Source organism: Bombina bombina, chromosome 7 (assembly GCF_027579735.1).
Source record: "Bombina bombina isolate aBomBom1 chromosome 7, aBomBom1.pri, whole genome shotgun sequence".
Classification (NCBI taxonomy): Eukaryota; Metazoa; Chordata; class Amphibia; order Anura; family Bombinatoridae; genus Bombina; species Bombina bombina.
In genome coordinates, this window is record NC_069505.1 from 439,951,827 (window position 1) to 439,971,785 (window position 19,959).

The following is a 19,959-nucleotide window of genomic DNA, read 5'->3' on the forward strand; positions in this document are numbered from 1 at the left end:
TTCAAGGAACTTGCAGACAAACCTTTATCCAAACCATCCTGAAGAAACTGTAAAATTCTCGGAATTCTAAAAGAATGCCAGGAAAAATGATGAGAAAGACACCAAGAAATGTAAGTCTTCCAGACTCTATAATATATCTTTCTAGATACAGATTTACGAGCCTGTAACATAGTATTAATCACAGAGTCAGAGAAACCTCTTTGACTAAGAATCAAGCGTTCAATCTCCATACCTTTAAATTTAAGGATTTGAGATCCTGATGGAAAAAAGGACCTTGCGACAGAAGGTCTGGTCTTAACGGAAGAGTCCACGGTTGGCAAGAGGCCATCCGGACAAGATCCACATACCAAAACCTGTGAGGCCATGCTGGAGCCACCAGCAGAACAAACGAGCATTCCTTCAGAATCTTGGAGATTACTCTTGGAAGAAGAACTAGAGGCGGAAAGAGATAGGCAGGATGATACTTCCAAGGAAGTGACAATGCATCCACTGCTTCCGCCTGAGGATCCCTGGATCTGGACAGATACCTGGGAAGTTTCTTGTTTAGATGAGAAGCCATCAGATCTATTTCTGGAAGTCCCCACATTTGAACAATCTGAAGAAATACCTCTGGGTGAAGAGACCATTCGCCCGGATGTAACGTTTGGCGACTGAGATAATCCGCTTCCCAATTGTCTATACCTGGGATATGAACCGCAGAAACTAGACAGGAGCTGGATTCCGCCCATACCAGTATTCGAGATACTTCTTTCATAGCCAGAGGACTGTGAGTCCCTCCTTGATGATTGATGTATGCCACAGTTGTGACATTGTCTGTCTGAAAACAAATGAACGATTCTCTCTTTAGAAGAGGCCATGACTGAAGAGCTCTGAAAATTGCACGGAGTTCCAAAATATTGATTGGTAATCTCACCTCCTGAGATTCCCAAACCCCTTGTGCTGTCAGAGACCCCCAAACAGCTCCCCAACCTGTCAGACTTGCATCTGTTGAAATTGCAGTCCAGGTCGGAAGAACAAAAGAAGCCCCCTGAACTATACGATGGTGATCTGTCCACCACGTCCGAGAGTGTCGTACAATCGGTTTTAAAGATATTAATTGAGATATCTTTGTGTAATCCCTGCACCACTGATTCAGCATACAGAGCTGAAGAGGTCGCATGTGAAAACGAGCAAAGGGGATCACGTCCCATGCAGCAGTCATAAGACCTAGAATTTCCATGCATAAGGCTACCGAAGGGAATGATTGTGATTGAAGGTTTCGACAAGCTGAGATCAATTTTAGACGTCTCTTGTCTGTCAGAGACAGAGTCATGGACACTGAATCTATCTGGAAACCTAAAAAGGTTACCCTTGTCTGAGGAATCAATGAAATTTTTGGTAAATTGATCCTCCAACCATGATCTTGAAGAAACAACACAAGTCGATTCGTATGAGATTCTGCTAAATGTGAAGACTGAGCAAGTACCAAGATATCGTCCAAATAAGGAAATACCACAATACCCTGTTCTCTGATTACAGACAGAAGGGCACCAAGAACCTTTGTAAAAATTCTTGGAGCTGTTGCTAGGCCAAACGGCAGAGCCACAAACTGGTAATGCTTGTCTAGGAAAGAGAATCTCAGAAACTGATAGTGATCTGGATGAATCGGAATATGCAGATATGCATCCTGTAAATCTATTGTGGACATATAATGCCCTTGCTGAACAAAAGGCAGGATAGTCCTTACAGTTACCATTTTGAATGTTGGTATCCTTACATAACAATTCAATATTTTTAGATCGAGAACTGGTCTGAAGGAATTCTCCTTCTTTGGTACAATGAAGAGATTTGAATAAAACCCCAGCCCCTGTTCCAGAACTGGAACTGGCATAATTACTCCAGCCAACTCTAGATCTGAAACACATTTCAGAAATGCTTGAGCTTTCGCTGGATTTACTGGGACACGGGAAAGAAAAAATCTCTTTGCAGGAGGCCTTATCTTGAAGCCAATTCTGTACCCTTCTGAAACAATGTTCTGAATCCAAAGATTGTGAATTGAATTGATCCAAATTTCTTTGAAAAAACGTAATCTGCCCCCTACCAGCTGGGCTGGAATGAGGGCCGCACCTTCATGTGGACTTGGGAGCTGGCTTTGGTTTTCAAAAAGGCTTGGATTTATTCCAGACTGGAGATGGTTTCCAAACTGATACCGCTCCTGTGGGTGAAGGATCAGGCTTTTGTTCCTTATTGTGACGAAAGGTACGAAAACGATTATTAAACCTAAATTTACCTTTAGATTTTTTATCCTGTGGTAAAAAAGTTCCTTTCCCTCCAGTAACAGTTGAGATAATAGAATCCAACTGAGAACCAAATAATTTATTACCCTGGAAAGAAAGGGAAAGCAAAGTTGACTTAGAAGACATATCCGCATTCCAAGTTTTAAGCCATAAAGCTCTTCTAGCTAAAATAGCTAGAGACGTATACCTGACATCAACTCTAATGATATCAAAGATGGCATCACAAATAAAGTTATTAGCATGTTGAAGAAGATTAACAATGCTATGAGAATTATGATCTGTTACTTGTTGCGCTAAAGCTTCTAACCAAAAAGTTGAAGCTGCAGCAACATCCGCTAAAGATATAGCAGGTCTAAGAAGATTACCTGAACATAAGTAAGCTTTTCTTAGAAAGGATTCAATCTTCCTATCTAAAGGATCCTTAAAGGAAGTACTATCTGCCGTAGGAATAGTAGTACGTTTAGCAAGAGTAGAGATAGCCCCATCAACTTTAGGCATTTTGTCCCAAAACTCTAATCTGTCAGATGGCACAGGATATAATTGCTTAAAACGTTTAGAAGGAGTAAATGAATTACCCAAATTATTCCATTCCCTGGAGATTACTTCAGAAATAGCATCAGGGACAGGAAAAACTTCTGGAATAACTACAGGAGATTTAAAAACCTTATTTAAACGTTTAGATTTAGTATCAAGAGGACCAGAATCCTCTATTTCTTTTTTTTTTTTTTTTTTTTTTTTTTTTAAAACAAGCTTTATTAGTATAAATGATAATTTTACAATTGCCATGGATATAGTCCGGCGTAGTATATCATAAACAACAATGCAATGAAGAAGAGAGATACAAAGGGCCGGGTCAGTTCTATCTACTGCATACAGATCCAAAGGACTAAGTATTGGTAAAGTCTCACATAAAGTCCTGGCAAAGTTCGTAGTAGCTTGTGTTGATTTTTCTTTTTTTTAAAATAACACTTGTGGATGAAACTTCCACTTAACATTTAAACTGAGCAATGTGACAGAGATCCTAGTTTTGCTATGAACTACGGGGGTTATTTGGCTACTCAAAGTATCTAAGTTCCAACGAATTTTTAGTTAGCTAAGGTGGAGTTCTAGCAAGTGTGTGGGTGTATGTTTCCCAATAGAAAGACATGGCGCAGTAGAAATCCATCCTTTTTGTTTTCTGATAGTGAAACCTTTCCAGGGAAAGAAGGAGAGTGACATTTTGTACCCACTCTTTCTGGGTAGGAATATGTTGCTGGTTCCACAGTCTAGGGACCAGTTGCTTTGCCCCACTCAACATAATATATAGTAAGACCTGTCTGTATTTGCATTTGATCTTAGGGGGTTTGTTGAATAATAGCGTTATAGGGTTGAAGGGGATAGTGATGTTGAGGACCTTTTGAATTTCCCTGTGGATGTCCAGCCAGAAAGGCTGAAGTGTGGGACAAGTCCACCAAATGTGGAGGAGTGTTCCTACTTGTTTGCAGTCTCTCCAACATAGTGGATCTGTGTGGGGGTAGATTTTAGCAAGCCTGCTGGGGTAAAGGTACCACCTTTCTAAAAGTTTTATGTTCGTCTCGGTGATGCTCATTGAGGAAGGGGCCTTCCCCATTTGTTGGAATATTATGCCCCATGTCTCAGATGGGATCTCATGCCCCAACTCGGCTTCCCATGCTTTTGTATATGACGGAAGGTTTTTGGAGTGCAGGGTAATTAAGATTTTATATATTTTTGAGAGAGTGCCCTGCGCTAATAATGGGGAATGACATAGTGTTTCGAATGGGTTTAAAGTTCTAACCAAGTTATGTTTATCTTTGTGGTGGGAGAAAAAGTGGGCTAGTTGTAAATATTCGAACCATCTTTCAAAAAAGCTTATGTTTCTGTCCGCAAGGGCGGTTTTTTGTATGATGGTGCCTTTTTCTAGGACTAGGTGGCAGGGTAAACCCGCAGCTAGTGTGTACAGTTCCGGAGACCGTTTTTGGAGTAGTGGAGGGAAGTCTTTGTTGTGTAGTAGGGGAGTAAGTGGCGAGGGTAAGGTCGAAATGCCTTTCTGTGAACTTATAAGGTGGTCCCATGTGGAGAGTGTATCGGTTACTAACGAGGGTGTGAGAGGTGATAATGTCCTATGTTGTCTATGTGTCCAACACACCGACCCTAGGCTTCTTGAAGTGGATAAGTCGTGTTCAAGCTTAACCCATTCTTTGTCAGTACTGTTTTTGCACCAGTCGACTATTCTAGTTAGTTGTGCTGCCTGTGAGTAAAATAAAAGGTTGGGTACCCCTAGTCCCCCCTCGTCTCTTTTCCTGTAGAGGGTGGTTTTAGAGATTCTAGGGCGTTTGTGGGCCCATATATAGCCATTAACGAAGGACTGCGCATTGCGAATGTAGTGTAGGGGAGGTTGGATGGGTAGGGTTTGGAACATGTATAAAAAGCGGGGCAGGATGCTCATCTTAAATGCTTGAACTCTGCCAAGCCAGGAAAGAGATTTGTTGCGCCAAGCTCCCATATCTGTTCTAATGGATTCTAAAAGGTGTTGGTGGTTTTGGCGATATAAAGCTTCTTTTGAGGTCGTTAGCTTTATCCCTAGATATTTTATGGAAGAAGGTTGGGCCCGAAATTGGTATAAATTAGTGATCTGCTGGGTTGTCTGGTTTGAGATATCGATACCTAGGAACTCTGATTTCTGCTTATTTATTTTGAAGTTAGAGAGGGCGCTATAAGCACCCATTACCGGCAGAAGTGCTTCTAGGGACTGTGAGGGGGAGGACAATGAAAATAAAATATCGTCCGCATAGAGAGTTAGTTTGTAGTGAGTGTCTGCTATGTGAATACCGTAAATATTTTCGTCGTTCCTAATCTTGGAGGCAAGCACCTCCATGGCCAGAATAAACAAGATGGGGGAAAGGGGGCAGCCCTGCCTCGTTCCATTTGATATAGGGAATGCATTTGACAAAGAATCATTTAACTTTATGCGGGCTTTCGGCATGTGGTATAAGGCAAATATTTTCTCGATGAGTCTATTTCCCAGGCCATATCGAGTGAGCGTAGACCGAAGGAACAACCAATCCAACCTATCGAAAGCCTTTTCGGCATCGATGGCTAGAAAGATAGATGAGATGTTTTGTGACTGGGTATATTCGATTAAATTTAGGATTTTGATGGTGTTGTCTCGCGCTTCTCTTCGGGGGACAAATCCCACTTGATTTGTGTGGATCAGTTGAGGGAGGATCTTATTGAGTCTGGTGGCTATGAGTTTAGCATAAAGCTTAACGTCTACGTTTAAAAGCGAGATGGGACGAAAGTTAGAGGGGTGGTCTAGGGGCTTTCCGGGTTTAGGGATCACAGAAATATGCGCCTCCAGCATGGGGGGGAGAAAGGGGTGTTCCTGGTCAACTAGGTTAAATAAGGTGCATAATTGTGGAAGCAAGCTAGATGCAAACTTTTTGTAATAAGCGACCGAGAGTCCATCTGGGCCAGGACTTTTGCCCGATGGTAAATCTTTCAGGGTGGTTATGAGTTCAGTCAATGAGAAGGGTTCATCTAATTCTGCCGCTTGTGCGTCAGTGAGTTGCGGTAACGGGGTGCTTAGGAGATAGTTGTTTATGGCATTACTGGGGTCAGGGGGGCGGTCAGGGTTAGTGAGGTTGTAGAGATTGGAATAATACGCCTCGAATTGGGAAAGTATTTCAGGGGTGGTATTAACAGTTTGGTTCGTAGGGGTTTTAATCTCATGAATAAAGGTTTTAAGTTTTTTAAGCTTTAAGGAGCGCGCTAGGAGTTTTCCCGCCCTGTTACTTTCGAAATAGAATTTTTGTTTAGTCAGTAAGGCCAGTGCATTAGCTTCACTAAGTTGTAAGTCATGAACTGCTTTCCTAGCTTTCATTAAGTCGGCTAAAAGATGGGGGGAGGAAGGGTTTCGTTTATGGTCATATTCAAGTTTGGCTAGGAGGTCAGTGGATGTTTTATACGTCTGTCGTGCAGTCTTTCTAGCTTGTGCTTGTTGTTTTATGAGTTCCCCCCTGATAAAACATTTGTGAGCCTCCCAGACAACAAAAGGGTCTGTTTCCGGTAGGGAGTTAAATCTAAAATACTCCTGTAGAAGCTTTTCTAAATTGGAAACCAGGGTTGGGGAATCTAATAGTCTCTCATCTAGTTTCCACTGGAAGTTGCCACTGGGAGCCGATGGCCATTTGAGTGTTGTTAGTACTGCCGAGTGGTCTGACCATACTGTATGTGAGAGCTTGGAAGATAAAACATTGGAAAGGCCTCTTTGGTTGGTAATAAGGTAGTCAATTCTACTATATGAACTATGAGGGGCAGAGAAGAAGGTATAGTCCCTCTTCTCAGGGTGGATGAATCTCCAGGTGTCAAACAGTGTTTGGTCTAACAAAAGTTTCCATAGTTGTTTGATTGTGTGTTTAGATGTTGTGGGTCGGGGGTTCGAAGAATCTAAGTGTGGTTGAATGGGGAGGTTGAAATCTCCCCCAAGATATAGTGCACCTATTGTGTGGTCTAAAATCTGAGCAAAACTTTTCTTGAAAAAAGGGAGTTGTCTGGTGTTGGGAGCATAAAGATTAACTAGTGTCACCGGGGAGCCAAACAAGGTGCCAGTTACACATAAGAACCTACCCTCTGTATCAGTGAAAGTATGAATATGTGTAAAAGGAATCTGCCTGCTAATAAGAATGCTTACGCCGTGCCTTTTGTGATCAAATGAGCTGTGAAAACTTTGGGTATAGAAACCTCCAAAATAGCTAGGTTCCTTATGTTTTAAAAAATGGGTCTCTTGGAGGAAGAGAATGTCACCCCCTTTCCTACGTAAATCTCTCATAGCTAGTGAGCGTTTTTGTGCTGAATTCAAGCCCTTGGTATTTTGGCTCAGTAAGGTGAGGGTTTTAGTGGAGCCTTCCATGGTATTGGTGTATCTGGTGTCTATAGTTTGATGACTGCGATAGGTGATAGTCATTCATGTGTGGGTGTAGGATATAGCAAGTATACTGTGTTGAATAGGCCCTAGGACCCGGATCTCTGTCACAAAGCAAAAATAACATGAATAAAAATAAAAATATAAAGTAAAACATACATTTTCTCATGTAAACTCTAGGTACAAATACTGACATTGAACTTTTGGTGTTAAAAGGGAGGGATTATGACCCTTTCCAAAGTAAATGTTATACGTTTAAGACTAACTAATGCTCAACTACAGTGATAAAATAATTCTAACAATACAATATAATAATTCCCAAATTCCTAAACTTCCAAAATTTCTGGACCAGGAGTCATTTAACAGTTAAAGATTAATGGCCATTGAGGCTATACATTACCCCACGACCAGATTGTAGCAGCGGGTAGGGCCTCAAACAGATTGTTCAAATCGTAGAGGAAACTGAAATAAAAATGACCAGCTAAGTTGTTGCTCTAGGGAGCGAGCCGGAGGACTTGGCCAGCGATTTAGGTTGGGATTTAGAAGGTATACGCTGCCACTCTCTCTGGGCAGCTCCTGTAGGTTTCTTTCTAGGAGGTTCGTGGGAGTTCTCTGAGGGAAGATCTTCTGGGGGGTCCAAATCTAGTGCCTGGCAAAAGGTGTTGACATCTTCCATGGTTCTGCAGACTAGCTTTCTGTTTCCATGAAGAACATAGAGATGAAAGGGGAATCCCCACCTATATAGAATTTTCTTCTGTCGGAGCAGAGACGTTACAGGAGCAAGGTCTCTCCTCCTTTGTAATGTGCGTTGGGAGAGATCCTGGAAAAATTGGAGAACAACCCCCCTGAATTTCACAGGCTGGTGCCTACGGGAGAGGTTTAGGAGCTCTTCCTTTTCATTGAATTCTCTAAACTTCATAATAATGTCCCTGGGGGGAGCAGCGTCTGGAGGCTTCGGTCTGAGGGCTCTGTGTGCCCGAACCCAAGGAATATCGGTGGAGGGGGTGGAGTTTCTGAGGTGTGCGAATAAAGCCGGGAGATAAATAGGAAAGTCTTTGGGTAATACCGACTCAGGTACACCTCTAATTCTAAGGTTTTTCCGGCGGCTCCTATTCTCCAGATCCTCAATTTTGTCAAAGAGATCTGCTATAAGAGCTGTATGATGGTTAGTTGAATCTTGAGTTGCACTGATTTCCACTTGAAGGTGGTCCGTGAATTCCTCCAAGGCCTCCACCCTGTTGCCCACTGAGTGAAGGTCTTGCTTTAATTCTGCTATCTCTTCCCTGATGCAAGAGCGAATTATGTCGGCTATATCCTGCTTGGATGCCAATGTAGAGAGGATAGTGTTAGGGATTGGTGTGCTCTCCTCAGTGTCATCCTCTTGTAATTGTGAGGCCTGAACTCTCTTTTTTGGTGACTTAGCAGATTCAACATTGTCACTAACTTTTGTAGCAGGGGGTGAGAAGAACTGAGCGACCATACTGTCCCTGTGGTTGTGCATCTTAGAGGGTTTAGTCAGTTTCGTGGAGCGCTTTGCATTCATTGTATTTAAGCAGTGGGAAGATGTAAAAGTATGTTGCTGTCTCCTTCTCAAAGCAAATGTGTCTATGAGGGAAGATAGGAGACCTAATCCAGGTGCGCTGTTTTATGGTATAATGTTCAATGATATAGTAAAGGCCAGGTGCAGATGTTAGTGCTGCTAGATATGTGGGCTTGCTAACTCCTGGGATCGATGTAGTGCTGGTAGATACACAGCCGCGTGGTTGCTCTGCCACGTGGTAAGCTGCGCTAGTAAAAAACTGTAGGCCCCGCGCCACTGGCTTTAGGCTAGGAGGTTAGTCTTCACAGGGTGTATGCCTGCCCGTTAGAATTGGGCCTGTTACGTTCCCCCTGTCTTTAGTTTGAGCCCAGGTGGTGCTATTTCCCTCACCTTACCGGTATAAGAAGTGACCTCCGGGTCGGTGTCCTCCGGCTTCTTATGGTGCGGTTGCGGCCTCAGTGCTGCATGCGTAGGTTACTCCTAGCGATGGCGGTGGGACACGGGAGTGGGTAAGGGCTCTGTTACTACGCCGAGTGGCGTTCCAGGTCAGCGGTCAGGGTGGGGAGGGATTCCCCTAGGCGGACAAGGCATGAAATTGAATCCCGGTTACCAATCCAGCTCCGGGCCGTGTAAAAGTTAGTGCATCGCCGGGTATTGATGCGATGGGGCCCAACGGCGGAAATAAATCCACTGGATCTGCTCAATAAAGTTTTCTTGCGACTCCTGGTCTATAAGGCATTCATGAGAGCATGTTGTTATGCGGAGATTAGGGCTTTGTGTGTAGTTTTGAGCCTGTTTATGGAGCCGGGTCACGGAGCTCAGAAGTTACACAGCTTCCATCGCTGCTGCTGGCTCCGCCCCCCCAGAATCCTCTATTTCTAATGCAATTAAGACTTCTTTAAGCAAAGAGCGAATAAATTCCATTTTGAATAAATATGAAGATTTATCAGCATCAACCTCTGAGACATAATCCTCTGAACCAGAGGAACCATTATCAGAATCAGAATGATGATGTTCATTTAAAAATTCATCTGAAAAATGAGAAGTTTTAAAAGACCTTTTACGTTTACTAGAAGGAGGAATAACAGACATAGCCTTCTTAATGGATTTAGAAACAAAATCTCTTATGTTAACAGGAACACTCTGAGTATTAGATGTTGACGGAACAGCAACAGGTAATGTAACATTACTAAAGGAAATATTATCTGCATTAACAAGTTTGTCATGACATTCATTACAAACAACAGCTGGAGGAACAGATACCACAAGTTTACAGCAGATACACTTAACTTTGGTAGATCCAGCACCAGGCAGCGTTTTTCCAGAAGTATCTTCTGACTCAGTGTCAATCTGGGACATCTTGCAATATGTAATAGAAAAAACAACATATAAAGCAAAATAGATCAAATTCCTTAAATGACAGTTTCAGGAATGGGAAAAAATGCCAGTGAACAAGCTTCTAGCAACCAGAAGCAATAAATAATGAGACTTAAATAATGTGGAGACAATAGTGACGCCCATATTTTTTAGCGTCAAAAAAGACGCCCACATTATTTGGCGCCTAAATGCTTTTGGCGCCAAAAATGACGCCACATCCGGAACGCCGACACTTTTGGCGCAAAAAAAAAAACGTCAAAAATGACGCAACTTCCGGCGACACGTATGACGCCGGAAACAGAAAAAAAAGTTTTGCGCCAAAAAAGTCCGCGCCAAGAATGACGCAATAAAATGAAGCATTTTCAGCCCCCGCGAGCCTAACAGCCCACAGGGAAAAAAATCAAATTTTAAGGTAAGAAAAAAAATAAATAAATAAATAAATAAATTGATTTATTCATATGCATTATCCCAAATATGAAACCGACTGTCTGAAATAAGGAATGTTTGAACATCCTGAGTCAAGGCAAATAAATGTTTGAATACATATATTTAGAACTTTATAAAAAAGTGCCCAACCATAGCTTAGAGTGTCACAGAAAATAAGACTTACTTACCCCAGGACACTCATCTACATGTAGTAGAAAGCCAAACCAGTACTGAAACGAGAATCAGTAGAGGTAATGGTATATATAAGAGTATATCGTCGATCTGAAAAGGGAGGAAAGAGATGAATCTCTACGACTGATAACAGAGAACCTATGAAATAGACCCCGTAGGAGATCATTGAATTCAAATAGGCAATACTCTCCTCACATCCCTCTGACATTCACTGCACGCTGAGAGGAAAACCGGGCTCCAACCTGCTGCGGAGCGCATATCAATGTAGAATCTAGCACAAACTTACTTCACCACCTCCATAGGAGGCAAAGTTTGTAAAACTGATTTGTGGGTGTGGTGAGGGGTGTATTTATAGGCATTTTGAGGTTTGGGAAACTTTGCCCCTCCTGGTAGGAATGTATATCCCATACGTCACTAGCTCATGGACTCTTGCTAATTACATGAAAGAAAAGGAAGTTCCTACTCTTTCCCATTCGTTACTAATAATGTTCACCATCTTAACTCGCACAGGAAAGGTCAGAGGGACCTTCCTATTTTCGTAAACCCTGTCTAATTTAGGAATCTTAGGCTCCTCAGGGAGTGTAGCCTCTGAAACCTCTAGAGTAGACAGAACCTCCTTTAATAAAAAACGCAGATGCTCAATTTTAAATCTAAAGGAGGTCTCCTCCGCTGATGGAGATTTAATAACTGAAGTCTCTGAGTCAGAAAGTTCACCCTCTGAAGCTACAGAGGTTAACTCATCCTCGAATAGCTGGGATATAGTAGCTAAATTCGACAAATATTTAGAGGACTCTAGGTCAGGAGAACTAGGTTTAACCTTTCTCTTGCATTTGTTAGAGCGAGGTAATGCACTCAGGGATGCAGACACCGCCGATTGTAACTGCGCGGTAAAGTCTGCTGGGAAAAAAACTCCAGATGGAGGATTTGTTGAGCCCCGGGGAACTGCATGTGGAGTGGGTAATGTAGAGAGGGTCGTAATTTCTCGGGACCCAGATTCCTGAGAAGTAGACCGCTCAGAAGGGCTAATAGCGCTATGAGTATTAGCAGGCTTGTCTCCCTTCTTAGATTTTAGAACAGTGTTTAAGCAAATGGAACAAAATTCAGCAGGCGGGTAAACTACAGCCTTCTCACAATATAAACAGGAATTATTAATTAGTACAGAAATAGCGGAACCTTCTAATGTAGTAGTCCTCCATAGCTTTGTATATACCCACAGAAGAATAAAAAAGAAACGCTTTTATTTAAAAAAAACGGCATCTTAATACTCCCAATGGCTGGGGCACTCAACACCTCCTAGACCGAGACAGCTAACAGTGAAAACGCTCTCCTCAGGAGTGATGTCTGCAGCAGGATCTTAGGAAATGAAAGAGACCGCACCTGGTAACGTGGCAAAGGCAGGACTTCCCCTGCTATGAAAAAGGGCGCCAAGCTATTATGAGCTGCACAACACTTCACGAAAGTGAAACCTGTTTGTTCCAAGCCAAAAACACACAGCCTATGAGCCTAAAAAAAACTTGCATTAAGCAGATATAAATCCCCAAACTGTTCAAATAATCTCCCTGAAGGAGATATTAACCATTGATCCTATTGATGTATAAAGGAACCACACTGTGACCCTGTATAGAGTTTCTCAATGTATATTAAAAAAAAAGGTCTTACCCTCCAGGATCCATACTGTTGAACAAGCATAGTCTCTCAAGTGTGTAGCAGCAAGCAGTGAAACTCAAGACTGATTGCTCAGGAGCTGTTAGCGACAGTCTGGATGGGTTTGCAGAAAAACTCTCCCTGTATCTCCAGACTCTAACCTTCATCAATACCATCACTGAGAGGTTGACATGATTACTTAAAACTCCAGTCCTTTCTCAAAGGGAACATACCCATACAGGACTATCCAAATATTCTGACACTTCTCGGCCACCTCCCATAGTGAAGAAAAGGCAAAGAATGACTAGGGGATAGGGAAAGTGGGAGGGATATTTAAGCCTTTAGGGTGTCTTTGACTCCTCCTGGTGGCCAGGTATAGTATTACCCAACAGTAAGAAACTAAGTTGTGGACTCTCCCTGCCTTATGGAAGGAAAACATAACTGACATTTATGTTGTCCTCCGTACAGAACAAATTGTCACAGCCGAGCCTGGTCCTATGAATACATCTGGTCCAATCTTAGGATCGGTTGAAAAGTTAAACAAAGTGAAAAGGGTCCCTGACTGCCCAGGAAACCGTATACTGTGATCAGTGTAAAATAACCCTTACAAGGGTATCTATAGTAAGGTCCCCTATAAATCCTCACATGAAAGGAATACTGCAGACCCTATTTACACTTAAACACTGGCAAGCTGTAGTCTCTTATGTTAGACAATTGCCACTACTGAGGGATCTTTATATTAGTTTCACTAGCCCTCCATGCCCACCCACACAGGAGTAAATATGAAAAGTCCCTTACCCTCATCAGCCCTATTAGACAACAAGCCATGAGGGCAGGGATACAAGACTCCCAGAATTCTTCTCTCTTCTAGCCTGTAAGTTCCACCGACTTCTGACAGGGACTTGAAACCTCAGCTGGTGGCAGGCACTTAATCCTAGGTCTGACAGATCCAGATGACTTCTGACAGGGACCTGGAGAATAAGAAAAGCAGAGTAACCAACCCTGGTTTTCTATATAGGGGTAGCATAAATGTTGGAAGTGAAGCAAGGACTAACTCGCCGTCTTCCAACTGCTAAAAGCCACCACAACTCTTACTAAAGAGGATTACATGGACACAGCATAGCCCCAATCCTTGCTTGCAGGTTAAAGAACCCATTAAAGGATTAAATATCTTCAGACACCATCTTCACACATCCTCCTGATGTAAAAGGCAAAGAATGACTGGGGGTTTATGGGAAGTAGGAGTGATACTTAACAGCTTTGCTGGGGTGTTCTTTGCCTCCTCCTGGTGGCCAAGAGTTAAATTCCCACTAGTAATTGAATGGATTTGTGGACTCTCCATGCCATTGGAAATTAAACACCCTAGCGCGGGACCAAGTTGGCACCCACTGCTGCAGCCTATAGTAACCCAAGCCTAGCACTCCCCCATGACAGGGAATATGAAACACTGGTCACTGTCCTGTAATACATACCCTCACAGCCCCTATGGCTCGGGTGCAGAAAAGGATACAAATGTGCACAAGACACAAATTCTAGCGTAGGAACAGGACCCATCCCACCTCTTTATTAGACAAAATGCCATAATAAAGAGGGGCAAACTTACCTATCATGATACTATAATTTAGTGTGAACCGCCATAGTGTTAGACAGGGGATTTATGATAACTTGGAAACAGGCATGGAAAACCCAGCGTTGACCAGAATATATTCCAATACTCCATCGAGATTTACAGGGATATATTATCCCCGGCTCACTGAGCCAATCCATCATAAACTTCTTCTCTTCTTAACAGAGCACCTCTCTCAGCCTTCCTCCATGATACGAGGCAAAGAACTACTGCAGGGTAGGGGAAGTGGGAGGTGTATTTATTCCTTTGTTTGGAGTTTGGTGGCCAGGAATAGTATTTCCACAGGTTATGAATGTTGTTGTGCTCTCACTGTCAATTGAAGGAAAACAAGTTCCAGAGGTGTTTTACAACAGAAGCAGCAATATATTATTATGTTACATTATTTTCCCTAAAGATTTTACTGCACTTAAACATTAGTAATATAGTGCCTTAATGAAATAAACAGTGGTTCCTAAACATTTTCAAGTCACTGCCCCTTTGGTTCTATAAACTTACCATCAGCGTCCTGCGAAAGTAACACATAAAAATAATATTCAGACCAGCAGTGTGTAACCCCTTATAAAGATAATGACATAATACAAGATAAAGTATTAAGAAATATATTCACATATTACTTTTTTACATTTTATTAAATATATTATCTTTTTATACTGTACAAGAGTCATATAAACTACATTAAATAATTACTTTACTATTAAAAACTTAATCCAATGGATGTGCTTGATGAAGTGATATCAGTTTCCAAATCTCTGGTTTCATGTCACTTAAAATCGCCATAGTTGGAGTTCTTGAGTTGATTTCTTTGCTTGGAGAATAGTTTTACTGCTGCACCAATAAATCATCTTTATAGAAAGTGTATTCTACTCACCAAAGTATTATGTAGTGCATCACCAGATTACTTCTGATGACAGAGGATTTAAAAGCATTAGGTGTTTGTGTACAAAGCTACAACAGGCCTATGCTGTGTTTTCTGCTGCTACACAAATGATTCTAAAGTGCAGTTAATGGTAATACACCATATTAAAGGGGATGTGCTGATTTTCAGACTACTAATCAAGTCCCAAAATTTTAGATGTATACTGATGTATAATGGGTATTTTCATATGCAGGGAAGGGGGGAGGGGTGGGTCTGCTCTCCCTGTTTCCCAGCCACTTTCAGTGGGTGTCCCAGCCTAACCTCATCAACAGTGCTAAACTGGGTGCTTCTAAGGAGGTTTTTAAACATTCTTCTTTAATGGTGTATATAATGTCCCTTTAATGTACACCACAGGCAAAACAAAAACATAATAAGAACTTAACTGATAAATTCATTTCTTTCATATTGGCAATAGTCCATGAGCTAGTGACGTATGGGATATATAATCCTACCAGGAGGGGCAAAGTTTCCCAAACCTCAAAATGCCTATAAATACACCCCTCGCCACACCCACAATTCAGTTTAACGAATAGCCAAGTAGTGGGGTGATAAAGAAAGGAGTAAAAAGCATCAACAAAAGGAATTTGGAAATAATTGTGCTTTATACAAAAAAAACATAACCACCATAAAAAGGGTGGGCATCATGGACTCTTGCCATATGAAAGAAAAGTAAATTTATGCTTACCTGATAAATTTCTTCTATGGTACGACGAGTCCACGGATTGTGGGATGATATCCTCCTGCTAACAGGAAGTGGCAAAGAGCACCACAGCAGAGCTGTCTATATAGCTCCTCCCTTAGCTCCACCCCCCAGTCATTCGACCGAAGGTACAGGAAGAAAAAGGAGAAACTAAAAGGTGCAGAGGTGACTGAAGTTTAAATCAAAAAAATATAATCTGTCTTAAAATGACAGGGCGGGCCGTGGACTCGTCGTACTATAGAAGAAATGAATTTATCAGGTAAGCATAAATTTACTTTTCTTCTATAAGGTACGACGAGTCCACGGATTCATCCTTTACTTGTGGGATACAATACCAAAGCTATAGGACACGGATGAACGGGAGGGACAAGACAGATGCCTAAACAGAAGGCACCACTGCTTGAAGAAATTTTCTCCCAAAAATAGCCTCCGAAGAAGCAAAAGTATCAAATTTGTAAAATTTGGAAAAGGTATGAAGTGAAGACCAAGTCGCAGCCTTACAAATCTGTTCAACAGAAGGATCATTTTTAAAAGCCCATGTGGAAGCCAACGCTCTAGTAGAGTGAGCTGTAATTCTTTCAGGAGGCTGCTGTCCAGCAGTCTCGTATGCCAAACGGATGATGCTTTTCAGCCAAAAAGAAAGAGAGGTAGCAGTAGCTTTTTGACCTCTACGCTTTCCAGAATACACAACAAACAGTGAAGATGTTTAACGGAAATTTTTGGTTGCTTGCAAGTAAAACTTCAAAGCACGAACCACGTCCAAGTTGTGCAACAGACGCTCCTTCTTAGAGGAAGGATTAGGACACAGGGAAGGAACAACAATTTCCTGATTAATATTCTTAGTAGTAACAACCTTAGGAAGAAATCCAGGTTTGGTACGCAAAATCACCTTATCAGAATGAAAAACAAGATAAGGCGAGTCGCATTGCAATGCAGATAGTTCAGAAGAGATAGCAACTAAAAACAGAACTTTCCAAGATAGAAGCTTAATATCTATGGAATGCATAGGTTTGAATGGAACCCCTTGAAGAACGAAATTCAAACTCCATGGCGGAGCAACAGGTTTAAACACAGGCTTGATTCTAACTAAGTGTATAAATGAAAAGTAGGAAAAAAAACATATCAGTTCCAATATATCCCCAACATATTAATAGTATTCTACATAGAAGGAAAAGTATTTCTACTATGTGAGATAGGGAATCAATCCCGTATCCTATATTGTATTATGGGGGGTGCTCACTATCCTATGATATATCATAAAAAGGAGACAGAAAGTGGATATAACGGAGCACTCAGATAGTTCAGAATAATATTTGTAGTCTGTATGGACCAACAGTATGGTTTGGTTGGAGTCGGTGAAAATTAAAACTTAACTTTTAATAATATTTACAGTAAAAGAAGTGAGGTAATTCAATGACAACACTACCAATGTGTATGTATAAAAGCAATTAAAAATATAAATATATAGTGACGAAAAGCAAACTTGCCCAGGTATCTACCATATAGTATGTGTTACATAAAAGTATGGGTTTGTCTGGCAGGGAAGCACCCAAAAATGCTCACGGATTGCACATGAAAATTAATCTAAAAAGAGGATTGACCTCAGCACTGAGTTATCTATTGCTAGTACAATACTGGAGCGGTGCAAAACCTTGTCAGAGTCCCAAAGGAGGATCACTAATAACAGGAGAGTCCGTATAACAATAATATTGTAGTATACACTCTAATAATATAATTCCCAATAAATATAGTAACCACACAAAAGGCAAGTAACAAGCTTTCAAAACGAGGCGCTCGTTTTGAAAGCTTGTTACTTGTCTTTTGTGTGGTTAGGCAGATTACTCCCATGGTATATAGGTCTTCTACACAGCGTAAGAACGCCTCTCTTTTTGTCTGGTTTACAGACAATCGAGAAAGATGGAATCTCCCCCTTGGAGGGGAATCTTTGAAGTCTAGAAGATACCCCCTGGAACACAATTTCTAAAGCCCAGGAGTCCTGAACGTCTCTTGCCCAAGCCTGAGCAAAGAGAGAAAGTCTGCCCCTTACTAGATCCGGTCCCGGATCAGGGGCTGTCCCTTCATGCTGTCTTGGTGGCAGCAGCGGGCTTCTTGGACTGTTTACCTTCATTCCAAGCCTGGTTAGGTCTCCAGACTGACTTGGACTGAGCAAAATTCCCCTCTTGCTTTGCGGCAGGGGAAGAGGTAGAGGGACCACCTTTGAAGTTTAGAAAGAAACAAATATTATTTTGTTTGGTCCTCATCTTATTTGTCTTATCCTGAGGAAGGGCATGGCCTTTTCCTCCAGTGATGTCTGAAATGATCTCTTTCAGCTCAGGCCCGAATAGGGTCTTACCCTTGAAAGGGATGGCTAAAAGCTTAGATTTTGATGACACGTCAGCAGACCAGGACTTAAGCCATAACGCTCCACGCGCTAAAATGGCAAAACCTGAATTCTTTGCCGCTAATTTAGCCAGTTGAAAAGCGTCATCTGTAATGAAAGAATTAGCTAGCTTGAGAGCCCTAATTCTATCCAGAATATCATCTAATGGGGTCTCAACCTGAAGAGCCTCCTCTAGAGCCTCGAACCAAAAAGCAGCTACAGTAGTTACAGGAACAATGCACGCTATAGGTTGCAGAAGAAAACCCTGATGAATAAATATTTTCTTTAGGAGATCCTCTAATTTTTTATCCATAGGATCTTTGAAAGCACAACTGTCCTCAATAGGTATAGTTGTACGCTTAACCAGGGTGGAAATAGCTCCCTCCACCTTAGGGACCGTCTGCCACGAATCCCGCATGGTGTTTGATATGTGAAAAATTTTCTTAAAAGTAGGAGGGGGAGAAAAGGGAATACCTTGTCTATCCCACTCCTGAGCAACAATGTCCGAAATCCTCTTAGGGACCGGAAAAACAGTGTAGACAGGAACCTCTAGATATCTGTCCATTTTACACAATTTCTCTGGAACTACAATAGGGTCACAATCATCCACAGTCGCTAAAACCTCCCTCAGCAACAAGCGGAGGTGTTCTTGTTTAAATTTAGAAGCCGTCATATCTGAGTCTGTCTGAGGGAACATCTTTCCTGAATCAGAAATCTCTCCCTCAGACAGCAAATCCCTCACCCCCAACTCAGAACATTGTGAGGGTACATCGGATATGGCTAATAAAGCGTCAGAGGGCTCAGCATTTACTCTCACACCAGACCTACGGCGCTTCCCCTGCAACCCAGGCAGCTTAGATAAAACCTCTGTGAGGGTAGTATTCATAACTGCGGCCATATCTTGCAGGGTGAAAGAATTAGACGCACTAGAAATACTTGGCGTCGCTTGTGGGGCGTTAATGGTTGTGACACTTGGTGAGAATTAGATGGCATAACCTGATTCCCTTCTGACTGAGAATCATCCTGCTACATACTTTTATTAGCTAAAATATGTTCTTTGCAATTTATTGCCCTTTCAGTGCATAAGGGACACATTTTAAGTGGGGGTTCCACAATGGCTTCCAAACACATTGAACATTGGCTTTCCTCAATGTCAGACATGTTGAACAGGCTAGTAATGACCACAAACAAGCTTGAAAACACTTTATTTAGTGAAAAAATAACAATCTTCAAAATCGGTACTGCGCCTTTAAGAGAAAAAAAGCATACACGTTCTGCAAAACTGCTTTAAAATACACCAATAGTTTCAATTTTTTGATATAAGATTCAATTTATGCAGCTAAGTTTGCCCCACCAAGAAAAGAACACCTAACCCTTTATTGTGAAAAACGGATAGTTAATAAGGCCTAAATCCAGAAAAAACACCCCCTGCACCTTGCCACAGCCCTGCTGTGGCGCCTACCTGCCCTCAGGGATTGGAAAATGGGGTTAAAGCTTCGATTTGGCCCAACACTTCCACAAGGGCCCACCGGAGTTGGAGCTTGCTGCTTGCTTTGTAAATACAACTGCGCAACTGAGGCGAGAAAATAGGCCCTGCCCATCTCACTCAATGTTTTTTCAGCCAAAATGAACCGCACCAGAGCGGTTCTAAACTAGCCATCTGGGTTCTGAAACCCAAAAAAGAAGCCAAGTGTACCCTCAATAAAGTCTCAAAAAACGTTATTGCCAAAAACGTTATCAGCACTCCCAGTTCACAAAACGTTTGTCCCACAAACATTCAAACTCAGTGTCAACCATTTTTTATTAGCCCCTTATGCAAGCTTAGTAATACCCCTCTATATCTTTTAGGATTACTGCTTACCCTCTCCCTCATGGGGATACTGTCAGCCAATTCTGAAATACCACAGTCTCTCCAGAAAAAAAATGACTGAACATACCTCACTGCTTATAGCATGAAAAC